General features: G+C 38.6%; 1 protein-coding gene across 4 annotated transcripts in view; it reads right to left on the bottom strand.

Moving 5' to 3' along the window:
- Positions 1-21876, bottom strand: part of NUBPL (NUBP iron-sulfur cluster assembly factor, mitochondrial) — a 340279-nt gene that overhangs the window by 112724 nt on the left and 205679 nt on the right. The gene's annotated exons all lie outside the window — the stretch shown is intronic.

Genomic DNA, 21876 nt, shown 5'->3' with positions numbered 1-21876 from the left:
TTTACTCCTCAGATACTTCTTCCTTCTGAGTCCCTAGTCTCCATTAATGGCCCAAGGATCTTCTCAATTGTAAAGCAAAAACGTGGAATCACACTAACTCTTCCTTTTCCTTCACTACCCCCAATCAGTTATTCTGCCTTCTAAAAATCTCTCAAACACACCCACTTCTCTCTTTCTCCACTGCCAAGAACCCAAGTGAGGCCACCACCATCTATTATTATTAAAGCCTCCCAACCAACGTCTCTGGCTCCAGCACTGCCTATCTAGTCTGTTCCTAACAACACTGAAAAATGGAAGTTTGATAGTGCTACATTTTGTTTAAAACTCTTCTCTTGCCTTTAGGATAATATCTAAGCTTAAGCTCCAGAACACTCTGCCTGTTCTTCTTCACTTGCTAATTCCTCCTAATTCTTCACATCACAGCTTAAAATTCATTTCTTTGGGGAAAGCTCCACTAACTCTCATTAGATTAAAGTGTTTCTACTATATACTTCCCCTAATCACCTATTCATTCATTTGACCAAGAAATGTTTACCGAATACCTACTATGTATTGGGCATTGAGCTAGGTATTGACGATTAAATGGTATCATGATTCCTGCCCTCACAGAAGTTACAATATAGAGACGGAGATATCAGGCAGATAACTATCTTCATAAATACATAATCACCAGCTTATGTATTTATACATAAATACAAGAAGCACTGTGAAGACAGTAAAATGTGCACAGAAAAGAGCTTGCTAACTTTGAGAAACTGAAAGATCAATATGGCTAGAGAGCAGTGAGTGAAGAGAAGGTTATGAATTTACTGTTGTTTCACGATCTGTCTTCCCATAAAACTGTGAACTGAGTTAGATCACCTTAGCACAGAATGGACAAACAGGAGACGCTTAAGACATTTTCTTTCAAGGAATGAATGGCTAAATGAACACATGCAAAGGCTTGATTTTTTTCAACCTAAGTGGAAACTGTATATAATTTCATATTGTGCTCCTTAAAACTTAATAACATGTAATATGTCCTTTCCATATAATCATGCTTTTACTTACTTATTTATTTATTCATTTTTGTGACAGGGTCTTGCTCTATCACCCAGGCTGGAATGCAGTGGCATGCTCACAGCTCACTACAGCCTCAACCTCCTGGGCTGAAGTGATCCTCCCACCTCAGCCTCCCTAATAGCTGGGACTATAGACGTGTGCCACCATGCCTGGCCAATTTTTGTATTTTTTGTAGAGACAGGGTTTCGCCATGTTGCCAAGCTGGTCTCAAACTCCTAGGCTCAAGTGATCCTCCCACTTTGGTCTCCCAAAGTGCTGGGATTACAGGCATGAGTCACTGTGCCTGGCCTATAATCATACTTTTAAAATAAAAAGTGTAGATGATATTGGGTCAAACAGATTCATTCATATGTCAACACATCTATTCAACACACATGAGTTGAGAATTGACTGGGTGCCAGACATTGTTCCAGGTGATGGTAATAGAGCAATAAACATAATAAAATCACAACCATGATGGAACTGACAATTTAGTGAAGGAGACATGCAGAAAGACAGATAGACAGACAAACCAATCAGGAAGTAATAAGCGCTGTGAAGAAAACTACAGGTATCCCTTACTACAGCAGTCCACAACCTTTTTGGCACCAGGGATCATTTTGTGGAAGACAATTTTTCCACGGATGGGGGCAGGATGATTCAAGCGATTTACATTTATCATTACATTTTCACAAGCAGTGTGCAACCTAGATCCCTCACAATAGGGTCCGTGCTCATACGAGAATCTAATGCCACTGCTGATCTGACAGGAGGCAGAGCTCAGCTTCACTCACTAACCCATTGTTCACCTCTTGCTGTGCAGTCAGTTCCTAACAGACCATGGTCTGGTACTGGTCTGTGGGCTAAGGGTTGGGAACCCCTGCCTTATTATACAAAATTATTTGGTCCCTGATTTAGATATCCAGATCAAATAAGAATAAATATTTTAGAAAGTCTCTTCAATTACCAAATTTCAGATAGCAAGTATTAAGGGTTCAGACAGCAAAGGATTTATCAAAGAATTTATTTGAATCTCTTTGGTCCCCAAGGTCAGACGGTATAGAGTAAGGAGAAAGAATTGAATGGTGGAAGGTGCTACTTTAGACAGGGTGGTCAGACTCCTGAGTAAAATGAGAAAACAACTGATGCAAATATCTGAAGGAAAGCACTCCAGCCAGAAGCCATAATAAGTGCAAAGGCCCTAAAATGGGAATATATTTGCTACATTCAAGCAATAGCAAAAAAGCCAGTATAGACTTTATAAAATAGAATCTCCCTAACCATTAAACTCTCTCCTTCCCTGACATTGTGTTTTCTTCAAAACATTACTCAGTATCTGACATTATATGTTGATTTGTTTTTTAGGAATCCTATCTAATTTCCCAAACACATGTACTTGATATTGACATAATGACATACTTTAATAGACAGATGAAATGATGAACATAATGAATGCATTCTCAATACAGGGTTCTTTGGCTTGAAAAATAGTTACCCCGAGACTACCTATGACCTCCATCTATGAAACTGTGAAATAAAATAATTGAAAATCTAAGCTGCTGGAGCTTTACATTATTTTGAGCCCTTAAAGAAATGTGATCATGAGGACTGAGTCACATGACAGGCAACTGTAACTTAGAAAGCTATAACTCTGTTTCTCTGATTACAGATTAGCCTTCTTCCTTACCTACAATGTTTCAATGTTTTGTAAAATGAATAAAGGGTGTCAGAGAAGGTTCCTTCCCTCTTCTCTGTTGATTTTCCTTATACATTAACTTCCCTCTTAACCTTTCTCATAGAAAGACTTCATGACTTCATGACTATCACATTGTCTTAAGATGGAATATTAAATTGGAAAGGAAATGAAAACCAGCTGTAAAGAAAACAAGCCATAGGGAAAAAGAAAACGAACTGTAACTAAATTGTTATAACTCATAAATCAGCCTTATATAGAAAATGTTGTGATCCTGTTAAATTTCTTTGTTTTCTTCCTATATCCAAAACCTTAACTTTTAACTTCAGAGTGCTGACTCCATTTCTCTGGAGTCTGTTTCCTGGATGGCCGTTCCTAGCCTTTCATGTTAATAAACTTTAAAACTGGATTCTGATCCTTTTGATTACTTCAGGTTGACAAAACTTACCCCAAAAGATGAAGGATCATTTTCCTTTTATATTCTTGGCACTAAAACTCCTCGCACTGGCAGACTGACACGTCTCTGGGTTTCAGAGAACATCAAATGACTAGTGCCAATAATTTATCATTGTTTTTCCCTGGCACTTACTCATATTTATCATGTTACTTTCAATTTCTTATTTCTTTAAAGAAAACTGCTATTGGCCAGGTGTGGTGGCTCATGCCTGTAATCCCAGCACTTTGGGAGGCCAAGGCACACGTATCACTTGAGGTCAGGAGTTTGAGACCAGCCTAGCCAACGTGGTGAAACCCCATCTCTGCTAAAAATACAACAATAGTTGGGCCTGGTGGTGGGTGTCTGTACTCCCAGCTACTTGGGAGGCTGAGGCATGAGAATCTCTTGAACCCGGGAGGCAGAGGTTGCAGCAGGCCAAGGCTGTGCCACTGCATTCCAGCCTGGGTTACAGCGAGACTCCGTCTCAGAAAAAAAAAAAAAAAACAACTGCAATTAAGGTTCCAAGGAACAAAAAATACTTCACAGTTAAGGCAATTCATTTTAAATGACTCTGAATTGAATTTAATGTACCTGAAAAACACCTGGGCCAGTACCTTCATCACACATAGTAGGCTTTCTATAAAGGCTTGCTGATAAACCAAGCAAACGACCACGCAGAATCTAGTGCTCAGACTGAGTAGTAAGTACTGAATTAGGAGGTGGACACCACATGGCAGGATCCAGAATCCAATCAGATTGAGCCCTGGCATACCCCATGGCAAGATCCAATCAGATCATGCTTCCTGGCATCACCTCGTTGCAAGATATAATAAGATCACACCTCATTACCCTATGCTTATAAAAGCTGACCAACCCCCAGCTCACGGAGACGGATTTGAGCATTTCCTTCTGTCTCCTTGTTAGCTGACTCACAATAAACCTTTCTCAATGTAAAATCCTGGTGCTCTGGTGTTTGGATTTCCACTGTGCACATGCAAACTGACCCAATTGGTTTGGTGACAAAATGGTGGCCATGAAAGGACCAAAATTAGGTCTCTCCTTGACTTCTTAAATTTAATAGAAAGACTAAATATGTTTGGTCTCTAAAAATTATGCTATAGGAAAACATGTTTTTCTAATAATTATAAAATGGTTCTTATTTATAAAAGACTGATATACAATAGGCAATTCAAGATTTCTGTGTTTATTTTAGTTTGTTTGTTTGTTTGTTTTTTAGACAGAGTCTCACTCTGTCGCCCAGGCTAGAGTGCAGTGGCACAATCTTGGCTCACTGCAACCTCGTCTCCCAGGTTCAAACCATCCTCTTGCCTCAGCCTCCCCAGTAGCTGGGATGACAGGTGCCCGCCATCATAATTGGCTAATGTTTTTGTATTTTTAGTAGAGATGGGGTTTCACCATGTTGGCCAGGCTGGTCTCAAACTCCTGATCTCAGGTGATATGCCTACCTTGGCCTCCCAAAGTGCTGGGATTACAGGTGTAAGCCACCACACCCAGCAAGATTTCTATGTTTTTAATAAAATTTAAGGTTACTCAGAGTTAAAAATTCTAATTTATAATTCTTCAAATGAACTGTGTCAAAAGGTGTTTTTTGTTTGTTTGTTTGTTTTTTGAGATAGAGTCTCGCTCTGTCGCCCAGGCTGGAGTGCAGCAGCACAATCTCAGCTCACTGCAACCTCTGCCTCCCAGGTTCAAGCAATTCTCCAGTCTCAGCCTCCTGAGTAGCTGAGATTTCAGGCACCCACCACCATGCCCAGCTAATTTTTGTACTTTTAGTAGAGATGGGGATTCACCATCTTGCTCAGGCTGGTCTTGAACTCCTAACCTCATGATATGCTTGCCTCAGCCTCCCAAACTGTTGGGATTACAGGCGTCAGGCACTGCACCTGGCCAGGTGTGTTTTTAGTAAGAAAAAATTATAAGAAACACATAAAATATGTTCTTCAGCGAGAAAAAAATTATTTTGTCAAATTTGGAGGTTATTTAAAAGGAGCTTCACAATATGGATTTAGAAAGGAAACAGAAACAAGACAAAAAAGAACTAGTAGTAAGGGGAGAGAGACATGTAAGAAAGTTATGGATATGAAGAAAAGACAATAATTTTGTATAAGAAAGAATCATATGTAGTAAATCTTTGTCCTAAAGTAAAATGACTGGTTATTTAAGAAAGAGAATTATAGGGAAAGGTAGAAAGTCCAAGCATGTCATAGATGGTCTGAGTAAGTCATGAAAAGGTTAATAAACAGAAATTTTAAGAAAGAAACTTGGGGTGTGAATAAGTTGGCTGTAATTAAAAGAAATTTTAAACAGTCTTTCTAGGCAGTGAATGTTGATATTAAAGCACAGAACTTATAATTTTGGCCCTCTATGTTAAAATAACAAGAGTGTCTTAAGACATCAATTTGCTCTTGGTAAGACTGCAAGAGGTTTTGATTTTTAATTCTGAAGTCCGTTTCTTTAACAACCATTCTCTGAATTACAAATAAGTTTCTCTTTCTGCCCCATTTCTTCCTGAGAAGTGTCTAGTTTCTCTAGTTTCAGGTTTATCTTGAAGGTCTAGAAAAGCAATATTTTATCCCAGTATAAATTGGTTCTGTATTTTTATATGTCTGCACTGTTTCATGTAACCAGGCCTTAAATGTCTGAATTATTTCATGTAACCAGGACTTCCTATGCTGTTACTAAATGTATTCCCCTGCTCAAAGTAACTGGCCTAGGAAACAAAGATTGCTTAGGAAGACTGAGGTTTGAAAGAGTTAAGGTTTTTACATTCATGTAACTTTCTGTATTGCTTTTGAAGTCTTTTGATTGTCACTCTGGTTAAATGAGTAACTACTATTTGGCAGTGACCTACGATTCTGTTGAAGGAAGTACTTTGAACTTTTTGATGTCTTTGGTAGGTTCTCCCAGGATCCAAATCCTAAATCAAGCTTCTTGGCCTAAAATTAACTTTGACATTTTACAGGTGGGCCCCCTGGAGAGCCTCAAAGGGTGCACCTCTCATCTTACAGAGATTTTAAATGATTAAGCTTATTTGGTAAATAATATGGGAAGCACTGTTAAATAAGGAATGCTGTTGAATTTCCTTTAAGTTATATTTGTGTAAATGTGTTATTAAGAGTTATTCCAAAATTGTATAAGATTCCTAAAATTAGGATATGTTGGGGTATATGTCATGATGTGAAATTAGTTATATGCTACCGAAATACCTAGATTTGTTAGTTATAAACTCTCATCAGATCTTTGACTGTGGCTGTTCTGAATTTTTGTTATCCACAGTTATTATCTTAAATTTTTCTCTGGAAGCACTTGCAATTGGCTATAGTCCAAAATTATTAATTAAGACTGAGCAAAACAAAATTACACGAAGTTAAGTAATTGTTAAGACTTAATTTTTAAGTCTTAATCGTTAAGTCATAATTGTTATGACTTAAATGTTTTGTTTTCTAGACTTAGGAAATTTTCTGTCATAAGTTATTTAGAGTTTGCAATAATTTGATAACATATCCTTTGTGAACAAGGGTGGGAGCATTTGCTTTTTCTCACAACTTGATTCCTACAAAATTTAGAAACCATTAATGAGTATTCTTATTTTTATGTAATGTAAGTTCAGTAAAAATCTGCTCTGTCAGCTGGGCACAGTGGCTCACGCCTGTAATTCCAGCATTCTGGGAGGCCAAGGAGGGTGGATCACGAGGTCAGGACTTCGCAGACTAGCCTGGCCAACCTGGTGAAACCCCATCTCTACTAAAAAAAAAAAATACAAAAAATTAGCCAGGCATGGTGGCACGCGCCTGTAATCCCAGTTACTCCAGAGACTGAGGCAGGAGAATTGCTTAAACCTGGGGGGCAGAGGTTACAGTGAGTCGAGATCTCGCCACTGCACTCCAGCCTGGGTAAGAGAGCAAGACCCCGTCTCAGGGGAAAAAAAAAAAAAAAAAATCTGCTCTCTCTTTATAAGCAAGATGCAATGGGAAACATTGGTTATATTACCAAGGTTTGGACTGAAATGTCATATTTAAGAACGTGAATAAAATGCCTGGCTTCAGGAGTTCCCAGCTTTTCAGAGTTAATGAAAACTGTCACTTCCTGGCAGGCCCAAGAACCTTAAGACTGTAAGTAAACTCTAAAAACCTGCCTTGGTTTGGCTTCCCAGCTGCAAAAGATTCTAAATCTGAGATTTCTTAGATGATCACTGTGGAGAGAAAAAGTTATGCTTCTAAGGAAAGCAAAAGTACATCTGTTATTAGATTGTAACTCTGTGCACTGTCTTCAAGTCCTTGTTATCTATCTGTAGATTGGACTGAATCTTCCTAAGTTCCTCCAATAGTTGGTTATAACTAAATCCCAATGGAGTCCCTCAGCCCTCTTTTCACAATCCAGACTAGGGATGCTCTGAGGACATTCAGGGGATTTCCCCTTTTTAAATCTGATATTACTAGTGTAATATCAGAACTGGGGACAAACTAGACCTTTAGGATACTATGACCCCTTGTCTCAGAGCAGTTGATGCTGTCTCTTCCTTGTAAAAGCCATAGAGAAGATAGTTATGGGGCTACCTCTATCTCCATTCCATACTCTGTCAGGGCTCTCTTCAAGTCACATCATAAGCCAGCTAGCAAACCATGAGGTTCTCTTTCTTTCTTTCTTTTTCCTTTTCTTTTTTTTTTTTTTTTTTTTTGAGATGGAGTTTTACTCTTGTTGCCCAGGCTGGAGCGCAATGGCGCCATCTCAGCTCACTGCAACCTCCGCCTCCCGGGTTCAAGAGATTCTCCCTCAGTCTCCCGAATAGCTGGGATTACAGGCATGCACCACCATGCCCAGCTAATTTTGTAATTTTAGTAGAGATGGGGTTTCTCCATGTTGGTCAGGCTGGTCTCAAACTCACGACCTCAGGTAATTCGCCCGCCTCGCCCTCGCAAACTGCTGGGATTACAAGCATGAGCCACCACGCCTGATCCACAAAGTTCTCTTTCTATCCTCACCTCACCATCACCTGGTGTAATAACTTGCCCAATCCTGCCACTTTACTTACCTTTCCTAAGGCCAAGTCTGCCTAATAAGTGGAACTGCATGCACTTACTAGGTCATGTCTTTTAGCCAAAGGTAAAACAGCCAGTATTTATAAAGACGTCAGGTATGCCTTCAAGGTTGTTCATGACTTTGGTATCTGTGTAAAATTTGTCCACAATACACTACTGGAAAACTGTTGCGTGCCTCCATGGGCCACTTCCCATTACTGGGTGGTCCCTTTAAAGTATGGCAACAAGATTTTATTTAGCTCCCTGCCTCACAAGGAAACCAGCACGTACTAATTATGATTTGCATGTTTTCAAACTGGGTTAACACCTTCTTCTTGATAGGTCACAGCAATGGCAGTAGTTAAGCCTTACTGGAAAAATTATACCAAACTGGGAAGTCTCTAAAGAGCTTCATAGTGACTAAGGAACTCATTTTATAGGGCAAATTATTCAAAATGTTTATAAAATTTGGCCTATTAACATCCACTGTGGTGGTGGAACAGACCAACAGAATAATAAAAGCCCAATGACAAAGATCTGAGTGGCATTTAGCCTGCCTTGGCCCTAAGCCCTTTCTTTAGTCTTTTTTAACCTTGGGGGCATTCAACACCCTCTCTCTGGAGTTCTGAATTCATCCAGTCAGGAGAAACCACATTGTTTTTTTGGTTTGTTTGTTTGTTTTTGTCTGTTCAGCTCCGATTCACCTCCTGGGAAAGGACTTCTTAGAAACCTGCCAGGCCCACATATCCTTCTCCCAAAAAAGGGGAAAATAATACTTGAGTTATCCTCACCAGGAGATCTGGCCACAGATAGATCTTATGCAAATTCCCATCTATTCAGTCAGTTTCACTAATTCTACCCCTGCTGCTCTCCAAGAGCTACCTGAGAGTCTTCAGGCACACGCCAACACTGACAATGACCCCATGGATTATAGTTGGAGGACACTCTCACGGATGTGATTTGCTGAAAGGGATTAACTCTAGTGAAGGAGCTGCACAGGAAGGTTTCTGAGGTCCTGGTTTGGACTAGGTTCTGTTTGGAATGGTCAGAAACTTTTCTGCACTGTTAATAGAGCTGCCTGCTTCACCACTCATGCCAGCAGGGCACAACAGAGATCCCCTAGACTCCCTTGCTTGTGTGATCCTAGACAACCACACTGCTTTAGACTAACACCTCACTGCACAGGGTGGTGTTTCTGCTGTCGCTAATACTTGCTGCTGTATTTGGGTAAATACTACCAGTCAGGTGAATTGGGAACATCTGAGATTATAATGTTAGCCAAATCTATGAAAGGGACACCTTCAGAAAGACTCCTGGCTGGACTTATTGGGTGGAATTTCCAATGTCCAGATGTTTTCAGCTGGCTTAACCCTGGTATAAGATTCCTTCTGTGTTTCACCCTACAAGTCTTAATGATCCTCCTCATATTTGGGCTAAGCATTTGGCTGCTTTTTAAAATTGTTCTAGGCTATTTTAACAGCTGTCTGCAAGCGACTCCCACTAGGATTGTGCCGACTCAATCCTTAAGACTTTAAACTCACTTTAGCTGGGAGCATGAACCAACTTAACCCAAGAGACTTTGGTTCAAATTTAGCACACATTTGAGTGCCTCTCATAAGCAAAAGACTCTAATTGTTCAACTGGCCACTGCCCTGCCTCAAGGATCTCTACAAGGGACCAGATGGACCTGGAGCAGGTAGTCAACCACTCTGGCACTATGATGGGATGCAAAGCTATCTGCCAACAGGTTTCAGCCAGTCCTTCAAGATGGATCCTGAGTAGCTGACTGAGCCTAAATTTTAAATAGAGCCATGTAGCCATTTGCTGACTAGAAGTTATACCCATACTCTTCCTCCAAAACTCACACATTTTAATCTATAGAACCTTTGGGGCTCACCTGAACCAGTCAATCAGAGTTGAGCTGTATCAATCAATCAAACTAAGCAAGTTACAAGTTTCAATCCTTCATTTGCACAAAGAGAACTGATTGGGAACCTGGGTGTGAACTTTTGCTATAAAATCTGAGCTTTCTTTCCCTTGTTCTCTGAAACAAATAATGTTCAGGTTGCTAACTCTTTATTCCTTTGTCCTAGAACTGGGTTGAAGTAACTTCTTCTGATACATAATCTTGAGCACTAAAGAATTTCATTTCTCTAACCAAGGTCTGCTATCTAACCAGCAGGAATTAGCTAGAGTGGTTGTCACCCCTTTTCCCTCAATACTGAGGAATGGACATAATAAAGGGGCGATTCGGAACTGCATTAGACCAATCTGGTAAACTTTTATGTAACAAAGCTATGGGCTGTTTTTCAGTTGCTGTTGGACCCCCAGTTTGAAGGTCACATAACCTGAACATGAAGATGAACCAAATGGGCAGAACCTAAGTGCTTGGACTAAGGAGTAAGGACAGAATTAAGAGGTGGATACTGCATGGCAGGATCCAGGATCCAATCAGATCAAGTCCTGGTATGACTCCATGGCAGGATCCAGTCAGCTTGGGAGACAGATTTGAGCGTTTCCTTCTGTCTCCTTTCAATCGATTTGCAATAAACCTTTCTCAGTGTAAAAATCTGGTGCTTCAGTGCTTGTCTTTCCATTGTGTGTGAAGGCAAACTCATCCGTTTGTGCAAGCAAACAGATCCAGTTTGGTTTGGTGACAGTTCCAGTTCTCTTGTAAAGGAGCCATGAAAGCAATGATTTTAGAATGATTTGGGGAGGCTACTTACTGTTGTATAAATTCTACTTACTGTTGTATAAATTATATTTTACTAAGTGTAGGGAAATAAGAACTAGGAAAACACCCAAGAATCTCATTTAGTAAAACCCAGTGGTGGATCCAGATTTTGTGTGGCCTGAAGCATATACAATTTGAGTGGTCATCTCTAAAAATAAGAATACCAAATTATAAATGCAAACTTAGGTACAAAAGTAAATATTTACATAGAACATGAAAAGAAATTACCATAAATTTCTGGAGGCTTAGAGAGTTACATTCCTTCTCTGAGAACTGTTTGAACAGAAATGCTTATACAGAAATGTTTCCTGACCTTCCTGACCATAACCTGGCTGTCTCTCCCCATCTAGAACATTCTAAATTCCCAGAATATCCCAGGATCCTATGCAGATGTAGAACCCTGAACTTAAGCTTTATTAGCTTCATGGTAACCCTACCTTTGGTAAAACTTTCTCAGTTCTCTTTCAGGCTCCAAACTCAAAGGATTTCAGCAGGGTAGACTCAGTTAGTCTAGAAATTGGAGTTACCAAGGTACTCCAGAGATGCCCTGTGGATACAGAGGCAGTACTGCAGCAGAAAGTTCATCAAGGTAGCCAGGAAGTCAAATATGTGCATCAAATTAAAAAGGATATAGACAGCATAATGAATTAATCAAAAACAAAGCAAGTGGCCAAGACAGTTGAGAAGGATAGGATGAGGTACAGATCAGGGCAACAGTTCAGACTTGAGTCAGCCAAGAGAGGCTCCCTGCTAGATGTCTCTTGTACATAGTAACACATGACCATTATTACCCTCTAATGTGAGATATGGCACTTCTGTTTTTTTGCTTGCTTTTGTTTTGTTTTGTTTTTTTTGAGACGGAGTTTTGCTCTTGTCGCCCAGGCTGATGTGCAATGGCATGATCTCAGCTCACTGCAACCTCTGCCTCCCAGGTTGAAGCGAGTCTCCTGCCTTAGCCTCCCAAGTAGCTGGGATTACAGACATGTGCCACCATGCCTAACTAATTTTTGTATTCTTAGTAGAGACGGGGTTTCACCATGTTGGTCAGGCTGGTCTTGAACTCCTGACCTTAGGTGATCCGCCCACCTCGGCCTCCCAAAGTGCTGGGATTACAGGCATGAGCCACCACGCCCAGCCACTTTTGGATCCAAATAGAATGCATTCACTGAGCTGTTGTGCAAAGCCATTCAATATTGAGATAGTTGTTTTCTTCATTTGTCCTTATAATATTGTGAAATATGTATTTGGTCTTTGTCTCATTTACTGACATAAATCCTAAAATCCTTGGAATCACTAGAGTGATAAGAGTATCTTTTGTATTCTAATAAGTTGACTGGTGGCTGGGGGCACCTACATAGCCTCAAGATGAGGACTGGTTTCCAGGGGAATCAATGTTGTGATTAGCGGGTTGAAACTTTGAGTCCCAGGCCCAACCTCTATGGAGGGGAGGGGGCATGATTGATTACATCACGGGTTTATCAAGGAAAATAGCCAAAACTAACGCTGACAATGGTAATTTTAGGCTAACATGTTTTCCTCAAATAATATTCTACATTTTATACTCAAAATAGTGTCTAATAATCTGAGAATAACTCAAAGACTCAAATAAAGGCAATTCCCTCTTTTCTGAGGAATGACTGGGAACTAAAATTGTATTTTATATTTGGGCAGATAAGGTAATTTGTCTTTTTCAGGACATCCGTTTTAAAGAATATGGTGTTATGAATAGGAAAAGAACATGGGTCTCTATCTTTTAGGGACACTTAAGAAACAGATCAAAACAGCAGCAATCAGGTCTCACTCTGAAAGATTCTGGGAACACAAGTGCAAATAGGTTGAATTCTACATGATGAATAGAAAGGGTCCAATGAATGTATGGTCAATAGTTCCATTTTAGGCTTCTCAGCTGGTTCAAGCAGTTTACCACAATCAGTTTCCAGAGTAGCAGTTTCTATCATTAGCATTACATAAGCCAAGTCTAAGGACCATAGGGTCAACTTACACTTCTCCAAAGCAACGTCAGAATATCCCAGCCATTCTATTCTGCTAGCAAGGCCAGTGTGAGCCAGATGAAAATAACATCAGCAGTGGTGTAAACTGAGCCACACAGAATCAGGGAAGAAAATCACTGCTAAGACAGAGAGTTCTGCTGGAGTCAAAGTGGTGGCCAAGAAGAATTAAAATCCTAAGGGCATGGAAAGGTGTAACCAAAGAACAAATAGAGAAATCACGAAGTAAAAGAGATCTAGATTGGTTTGAACAGCTCAAAAGTAGGTTGTGTCCAGGTAGCCTACTCATATGGTGGTTGGAATATGTCATAAGTGACAGGACAACTTCTTAAAGGAAGTTAGGCTGCACCAGACCTTGCTGCTATCCTTCTTGTCTGACTGACTACTCAGTTTTGAGTCTCATGCCTACTTGACTTATACTTAGTGGATCTCAGGATAGTGTCCTTGTATCTGATTCTGGCCATATACCTGTTGCTACTTCTATTCTATAATCAAGTTTGCTATTTGTTCCTAATTTCCTGATTCTTCTATGTCAGTTAGGTATAGTCCTACCCTACTAGCAAACAGAACATTACTCATGCTTAACTCAGAATCCCAGATCATGAAAGCATGCCACTATTGGTATAGAGATACAGCTAACCTGGTGGACAAATTTTGCAGGCAAATTACCAAGCTCCTAGGATCGTTATTCAACTAACTTCCAGGGTTTGAATGGGTCTTCCAATTCTAAGGATTCTGGGATAACTTTTTTATATGTAACTATCTTCTCAACTTCAGTTTATGCTCCCTAAATGAAGAAAATACTTACATCCATCTCTGGACTCTCCCTCCAGATCCATCCCTCCATAATATCTAACTAGTGTTCATTCAATATCTGCCAAATGATTCTATGAGTCAAGTTGCCCCTTAAAATTTTATTATACAACTAAAATTAAAATTTTTGCCATGTGAGGCACCTTTTATGTACAACATAAATCTAAAATTGAGCAGAAAGTGTTTTTCTTTACATCTGAGCCATGTGTTTTGTTCTACCCAGTGGCCTATATGTAAAATCATGCAACATTTTATTTTGATTGCAAGAAGAAAATTGTTACAAAGGAGAAATTATTTAAATATAAATGCCACAATAAAAATCTGAATAATAAAAAGATTTTTACTTTAGTTGATGGCCTACAGACTTGTGGAAATAAATGATACAACAATATATAATAAACATCCTTGAGATGTTATATACCTGAACCTTGAGAGTTCAGGTAAGAGCTGACCCAGTTATAAAATGAAAACATATTATTCAAGTTATAATAATTATATAAATGTTCTTCCCTAATCTTTTCATTTTCTTCCCAAATGATAAAAAGTTCTCTAATCCTTTTTACAATGTCTTTCTTTCTAAAGCAAAAAGGGGTGTGGGAGAGGAGGCTGTTTATCTAAATAAACCCCTCTAAAGTCACTATGAGTCCAAAAAGTAACAGCAGACAATTTTAAGAGATAAAAGAAGAAAACTTACTCCTTTTCTTTCCCTTTATCACCTCCCTTTTTCTTAGTTGTCCTCCTTGCAGAGGTACACAACAGGCTGGCCCTGACAACCTGGAGACACCATCACTCACAGAGGTCTTGTTATCCAAAAGTTGATACATGGGTCAATCTTTGGTAATTCTGAATCTATTTTCTGAACTAATATTTAAAACATTATCAGTTCCCCAGCTAGCCCACAGATGACTATGTAAATCCACAGTACAGTTGAAATAGTAAAGCTTCAAATATAAAAATAATGATACTATCACAAAAGTAACAGTATTTCAGTTAATTATAGAAACACCTCTCTAAGTTCTCTAAAGTCCTGCTTTAGGCCAAGTGCTTATATATACAGATGTTCATAACCTAGGAAGGTGATGTTATTGAAGGACAGGACTGCTACCAAAAAGGCCTAATATATTACAAACCTGCTTAAGAATCAAGATATTTTAAAGAAATTGTCAAAATAAATTTTATCAAAATCTTCTCTACCTCAAAGGCTGAAATTTCAAATTTTTTCCAGTAGGAGTAATCAATCACTGTATTAACCTAATTTGGAATAGCTTATAAAATACATTTAGGTATGTAGCACTCCAATAAAGAAAAATATAAAGCTACAATACACTTTCACTGAAGGTCTTAAGAAAATTTTAAGAAAATCTTTAGAAAAAATACTTGTATTTGGGAAGATTCAAGGTCCTAAAGGGACAGGAGTATAGCTGTCATAGAAGCGGCTTTCTGAAGCCCCCTAAGAGTATCTACAGCCACTGTTCAGTGGTTAAGGTATTAGAGCACTTGAAGGACATTACTGCTTCAGACCAATGTACTGCATGCTAGGGATGATCTGAAACTATCCCAACCAAGTTTATTCCTTAGTTCCAGCTACCTGCTATCTGGGGTCACATCCTAATTTTGAGCCTTAGGGTCCCTCAGGTGGAAATGGGCTGGTAAATGGAAGAAGTGGGGTAATAGGTAAAGGAGAGCACAAGGAAATTAATAGTTATTGGGAGCCTATTATAAGGCTGACATTAGATATACTGTATATACATAATTGTACAACACTGTAAATCAGCATTATAATATCTCTATTTTACAGACAAAAATATTGAGGATTAGAGAAGTTACAAGAGTTGTCCAAGGTTAGGCTGTTGGTGAGTGATTAGGAAGGGGATTTAGATCCTGGTCTGTGTGACTCAAGTCATGTTCCTAGTCTCGCACAGAATGGAGCACAGCATCACTGTTCTTCAAATCCCTGAAGAGTTCTGCTAACACATCCTCATAACCTCAAGAACATAGGAGCTTTATTATATTACTTCTTCAGTGTATGATAAAATATATATATAAAATAAAACTTATATACCCATAGAAAATTATTACACAATTTAAGTTAGAAATAGAAGAATTATTCATTTGCTTTCCTTTTTTTTTTTTTCCTATTCTGGTTCATTATAAGAACATTTATTTCTGCATATGTTTTTAATGGTAGGTAAGTATTCTTTCCTTACATGATCCTTTGAGAGTCTTTTGTATTGTAAAGCAAGTATCCTAGTTACCATGGAAATCTAGAGTGTAAATTTCCTGACTTTGTGAGGTTGAAGAATATTTTAGCTTTTAATAATCTACCATTAAATTCAGGTTTTGTTTTAAATCAGTATAATTCTACCAACCATCTATACAAGAAAATTACATGGAGTAATCATTTAAATCAAAGTAAATAACCTATAAAGACTAAGAAAAGATATAATACTTTAAAATATTTTTACACACCCACAGCTTTTTGAACATATTTTTGAAACTGACTCAATAGATATTATTTTTAAATGTAAAGATTAAATCATAGCAAATAAGAAATCAACTCAGAGAAATTGTAGCTCTATATGCAGTTTTATTTTAAGTACTGAAACCGCCTTGGCAAAAATTATAACAGTGAGAAAATTACAGCAGTGAACAAGATCTGACCTAACCAGTTCTATCTTGCCTTTAACCTCCAAACTGCCCTTGGTCTTTCCAGGGCATGGGCCAAGCTAACTTTAGGAGAAATTTAGTTTCTAGTTTAATCTTACAATAAAGATGATATAAGCCTTCCCAAAGCTTAATCACCTTTGTAAAACTAATGAAAGGCTACAAGGTTAGAATAATGAAAGGGGTAGAATTCAGCTAAGCTGAAGGCGTAAATGATAAGCAGTCATCATTCTAGAAGTCACAAGTTTTGTAACTTCCTCAATTACTCCTGTAAATAACATTGCTATTGTAGAACCTAAGATTGACCTTTTGAGATGTCTTTTCAGACTTTGGCATTTCTGACAACCAGATGACTTCACTCAGACCAAAGACTCATGATTCAACTGTTCCTGTAGTCCCCACCCAGAAGTAGACTCAGCACACAAGGACCATTTTCCACGCCCCAATGATTGCATCCCCAACTAAATCAGTGGCACCCATTCCCTAGCACCCTGCCTGCCAAACTATCTTGAAAAATTCTAGCCTCCAAATTTTGGGGAAGGCTGATATGAGTAATAACAAAACTCTGATCTCCCATTTAGCCAGCTCTATGTGTATTAAACTCTCTCTCTATTGCAATTCCCCTGCATAGATACATCATCTCTGTCTGGGCAGTGGGCAAGATGAACCCACCAGGCAATTACAGGATGAACTATTAAAATGAAGTTTTGAGACTTAACATTCTGATTCAGATATTAATTACTATTTAAAAAAAAGCACTGAAATGGGAAGTTTGGCAAAAATCAAGACAATAAATCTAGCTAGGGACAGACAAGAATCCAGATATCTATTCATCAAATAAAGGAGTAAGTTCAGTTTAGGGAGACTGGCATACCTAAATTCTAATCATTCTTGTCACAAACTAGCTGTGTGACCATAGGACAGCCAATTAACCTCTCGGGACCCTAGTTTTCTCATCTGTAAAATAAACTATTTTAGATTAGGTAAGCACTAAGTTTCCTTCCAACTACTGAAAAAAATACCATGACTATGACCTGTTTGTGTAAACTGAAAAATATTTGTGAGGGATTTGTTTAAGGAAAAGGTGAGCAAAAGGAATTTTTATCCAAAAGCACCAAAATAACAAAGAAGCTCTTTTTTAAAAAAGGAGAGGGTTACCTTATATAAGAACAAGAAAGCTCCAAACTACCTGGTATATTTAACAAACTGTTTTTTTAATGGAATGATCATATTTCCTTTGGAAAACTTAGCTGAATTTTGTAAAAACTCATTTAAATTTATACTGAACCACAATATACACTGAGTGCCATCCAACACATCTCATTCTAGTGTATGTAAGAATGAGTTATACCAATAAAGAACAAATTTACAAAGTTAATGCATTCCTGAAACGTTGTTGAGAAGATTGTCCCCCCGACCTCTAGGTAAGGGGCAGGGAGGGGATTCAATCACAACTCCTTGAAGGTTGAGAAAATAACTTTTATCTGAGGAATGTGACTCTTTAAAAATTATCAAGTCCAGAGAGACATTAAAAGGAGACTGTAATCACATCCTACTTCTCCTATGAGCTACGTATTCATCTCCTGAAATTGCTTGCTATTGTCACAAAGTAGCTATAAACTGACATAATATGTTGCGCCGGACACTGTAGCCCATACCCTATAGCTTAACAATGTATTACCATCACTAATCAATGTTATTTGTGTAAACCAATGAGAATTCCTAACAACTCTGTATCAGCCCACTGCCTGCCCTCTTTTTTGCCTTTATAAACATCCACTTGTAACTGCAGCTGATCAAAGTGTATATTCAGGGCAACTTGGATCTGTGCTCCTGGGTTACAATCCTCAAGCTTGGCCCAAATAAACTCTCTACTTATATTAGTTTTACCTAGTTTCTTCCTTTTAGATTGACATACATGGCATAAGTCGGCAGGACTTGGAGTGAACCTTCCCTTTTGCACGGCCCCCACCCCAACCACCTGGTGTTTCTCTGAAAGCAATGCTTGGTACCAGGATGAACTCTTCATCTTCAGAAGTCTCACTGGGTGTTTTGGGTAAGTTCTTCTGAATTCATATCTCTCACTCTTTGGTTGAAGGTCTACATTTAGACTGTTTTTCAAACCTTCTTTTTCCTTTAAGAGTTAGGGTTTCGGTCTCTGTCTTTGGACAGGAGATTCAGCTAAAGAGCTCTGCAGAGAAATGCCTTTGCTTCCATCTGTCTCAGTACTGGGGGTTTAGGTCCAAGTTTTTCCATCCCTGTTTCACAACAGAGTTTCAGGTCAAAGGACTGGTAGTTAAGCACCAGCGGTTTTCTTCTAAATGGCATACTTTTAAGGCAGTGAAATGTTCCAAATAATGCTGCACTTTAAGAAAATACATTTCAAAATGAGAGCTCTTGCATTAGTCTCATCCAAGGATGCTTACTGATGTGCAGAAGCTTCCAAAAAGATTTCAACATTTTGTTGCCTCTTTTAAAAAACCCTTTACAAAAGGCTAAAAGAAAGCTATCCTGGATAAAGTGTTTATTAAAGCCTCAGGTAAAGTAGGCTCACTTTTGTCTTCAGAGCTATCTAAGATGAGAATATTTTCTTTGCCCTATTGCTTGATAGGCTCCTGCCAAACTCAGGAATTTTAGCTAAGAAACAGAAGCTAAGTTAAAAACACCACCCATTGAAAAGATGGGTCTCCAAAATACATCTTTGTTGCCTAGCCAACAATTGCTTAGGGCAATGAAACAGGTAATTGGAAGACTGATCGTCTAAAAGGTAGAAATAAATGAAAATAAAATTACTAAGATTATAAAAATGCAGATCCAACGAACTTTTTCTAAACCAAGACTAATGACTAACACTGTTGAAACATGAATATTCAGGGAATTAGCTAAGCAGTATGCCAGGTGAGATCAGATCTGGAACATGTATGTAAAGGCACGTATGTATGTATGTAGACATGTTCTCACTCTTGCCCAGGCTGGAGTGCAGTGGCACCATCATGGCTCACTACAGCCTCCATCTCCTGGGCTCAAGCCATTCTCCCACCTAAGCCTTCCAAAAATCCTTTAAATGATCAAACTGCCTGCTTTGGCTTCCCTGCAAGATTTACAAAAAAACACAAAACAAAATAAAAAAACACATCCACCCTGTGGTCTAGTGGCTAAGACTTTGTGCTTTCATTGCTGCATCCTAGGTTCAATTCCCAGTCAAGGAAGCAGTCCCTGTTGGTTTGATATTTGTGTGAATTTCAACTTGTGGGGATACTGCTTTGCTAGTTGGTAAGTTACCTTTGGTTAAAACAGCCAGAAATAAGCCGGGCGTGGTGGCTCACGCCTGTAATCCCAGCACTTCGGGAGGCTGAGGCGGGCGGATCAGGAGGTCAGGAGATAGAGACCATCCTAGCTAACACGGTGATGGTGTTTAGTAGCCTGTCTCTACTAAAAATACAAAAAAATTAGCCAGGCATGGTGGCGGGCGCCTGTAGTCCTAGCTACTCGGGAGGCTGAGGCAGGAGAATGGCTTGAACCCAGGAGGCAGAGCTTGCAGTGAGCCGAGATCGTGCCACTGCACTCCAGCCAAGAGCTGAAAGAGCGAAACTCCGTCTCAAAAAATAAATAAAATAAATAAATAAATAAATAAATAAATAAATAAGCCAGAAATAGCAGCTGTTTGTCCTGGCTAAAATCTAATAACAAGAGATTTGAATGGATTTTTTAAAAAGAGCTCTATGATCAGAAGTCAGCTTAATTAAAGCTGATATTTAAGCTGTATATATATATGTGGGGCTTTGAAGGGGGCACTTCTATCTTCTTCTCTTTGGATTTTGCCGTTAGAAAATTTTTTTTCAGTAGATTAAAATCTTTTTTTTTTTTTTAATTATGTCTTTGTTCCCTCTGCTTCCTTTTTTAGGAACTATTCTCCCATCTACTTCTCCCTACTCTTTCTTCCTCTTTGCCATCTTCAGTACCACATAAAAGAATCTCGGAGGAACTTCTAATGAATCAGACTCCATAAGGAACACAGGAAAAGGTGCCAACAACCCCTTTTGGGGGTCTTCGGTCTTCCTGTGGAATTTAAAGAATTGTAGGCAGATTCTTCTCAATTCTAAAACTCTACTCTCTTTTGTATTTGTGTTACTCGATCTCACTGGCTTTTAGGGTACCAGAGATTACTTTCAGACTTTACAGTTGTGAGAGAGAAACTTGACTTTGTTGTGTGTGATGGCTGATAAGTCAATGGCGATAACTGCAGTTTTGGAGGTGGCTGACAGCAGTTGCTTATAGTAAATGGGTATTACTATAATGGGGCTACTTGTTTCTTTGCGCATTTAGATAAGAAAGGTGAAGTTTAAACACTCAGAGAAATTTCTTTGGAGCAAAGTACCCTGTGGAAACAGTGTGCAGCTGTGGGTCCCATGGTGTTTTCCTCTTTTAGGACACTGGGGGTTCAAAGTAAAAGCAGAATCCTTTATTTTAAAAAATCTAAATGCTCTGCCTTCCAACCGGAGGCTGCTTTTCACATAATTAAATGACTAGGCCCTAAAAACTGCAAATGCTTTGTTGACAGTGCTCCATTTAATGGGCTCTACCCTGTGCTCAGTGGTCCAGTTGGAAAACAGACTAAGTTAAAAACTATCATTCTAAATAAAATTGGTCTCCTCATAAAATCCTGTGGTAAATCCCTATGATTTTGTGTTACTTTGGCATCCATTTCCTCTAACAAACACAACCAAACTCCTTTAAAACTTAAATTCTATTTGTGTGTGCTTTGAGATATAAATTTGCTACCCTGTTTTTTTCTAAAACTCACATGGCTTGGGCCATGTGAGACATATAAATTTCAGCCTGTTCCATTTACAAGAGTGACAACTGTCCTTTTAAACTAGTGAGTTTTACCTAACTCATGGCTAAAGTTTTAAAACTAAAGCTGTGAGATCCTTATTTCTGTCTGTCTGTATTTTTGTGTATACATATGTGTACATGTCTGTTTATATATTCTTTATGGTACCAAACTGGCTTGTAAATAAAGAGGTACTCAAAATTAATGAGCCCAAATGCTTTTCAAGTTCACATGACTTTAGTAATCTTTGGTAAACAAAGATAGCTTTAAAATCATTGGTAAAATAAAAGAGAAACATTTTCAAAATTTAATTTAGATATTTTTGTCTGAGTCTATTGATCAGGCAGATTTATGTTGTCTCTGCTAGATGTTTTAAGGCAAAAAAAAACCTGCTGCTTTTATGAATTAAGTACTTGATTAATTTGTCTGTGAGCTTATGTCTTTGGATTTGAACATGTAAATTTGGGATGTGGACAGGTGGCCATGGTGGGCCTGGGGACAAGTCCTCAGCACCTAGAACACCAGCTAAAAGGCAGAGTCAAGCCTAATATGGCCCCATCCTCCTTGGTCCAGGTTATCATATCTTATAAGTCAAAATTAAAATTTTTCTCAA

This window comes from Pongo abelii, chromosome 15 (genome assembly GCF_028885655.2).
Source record: "Pongo abelii isolate AG06213 chromosome 15, NHGRI_mPonAbe1-v2.0_pri, whole genome shotgun sequence".
In the NCBI taxonomy this organism is placed as follows: Eukaryota; Metazoa; Chordata; class Mammalia; order Primates; family Hominidae; genus Pongo; species Pongo abelii.
The sequence above is the reverse complement of the archived record's forward strand: the minus strand, read 5'-3'. Positions and strand labels throughout refer to the sequence as shown.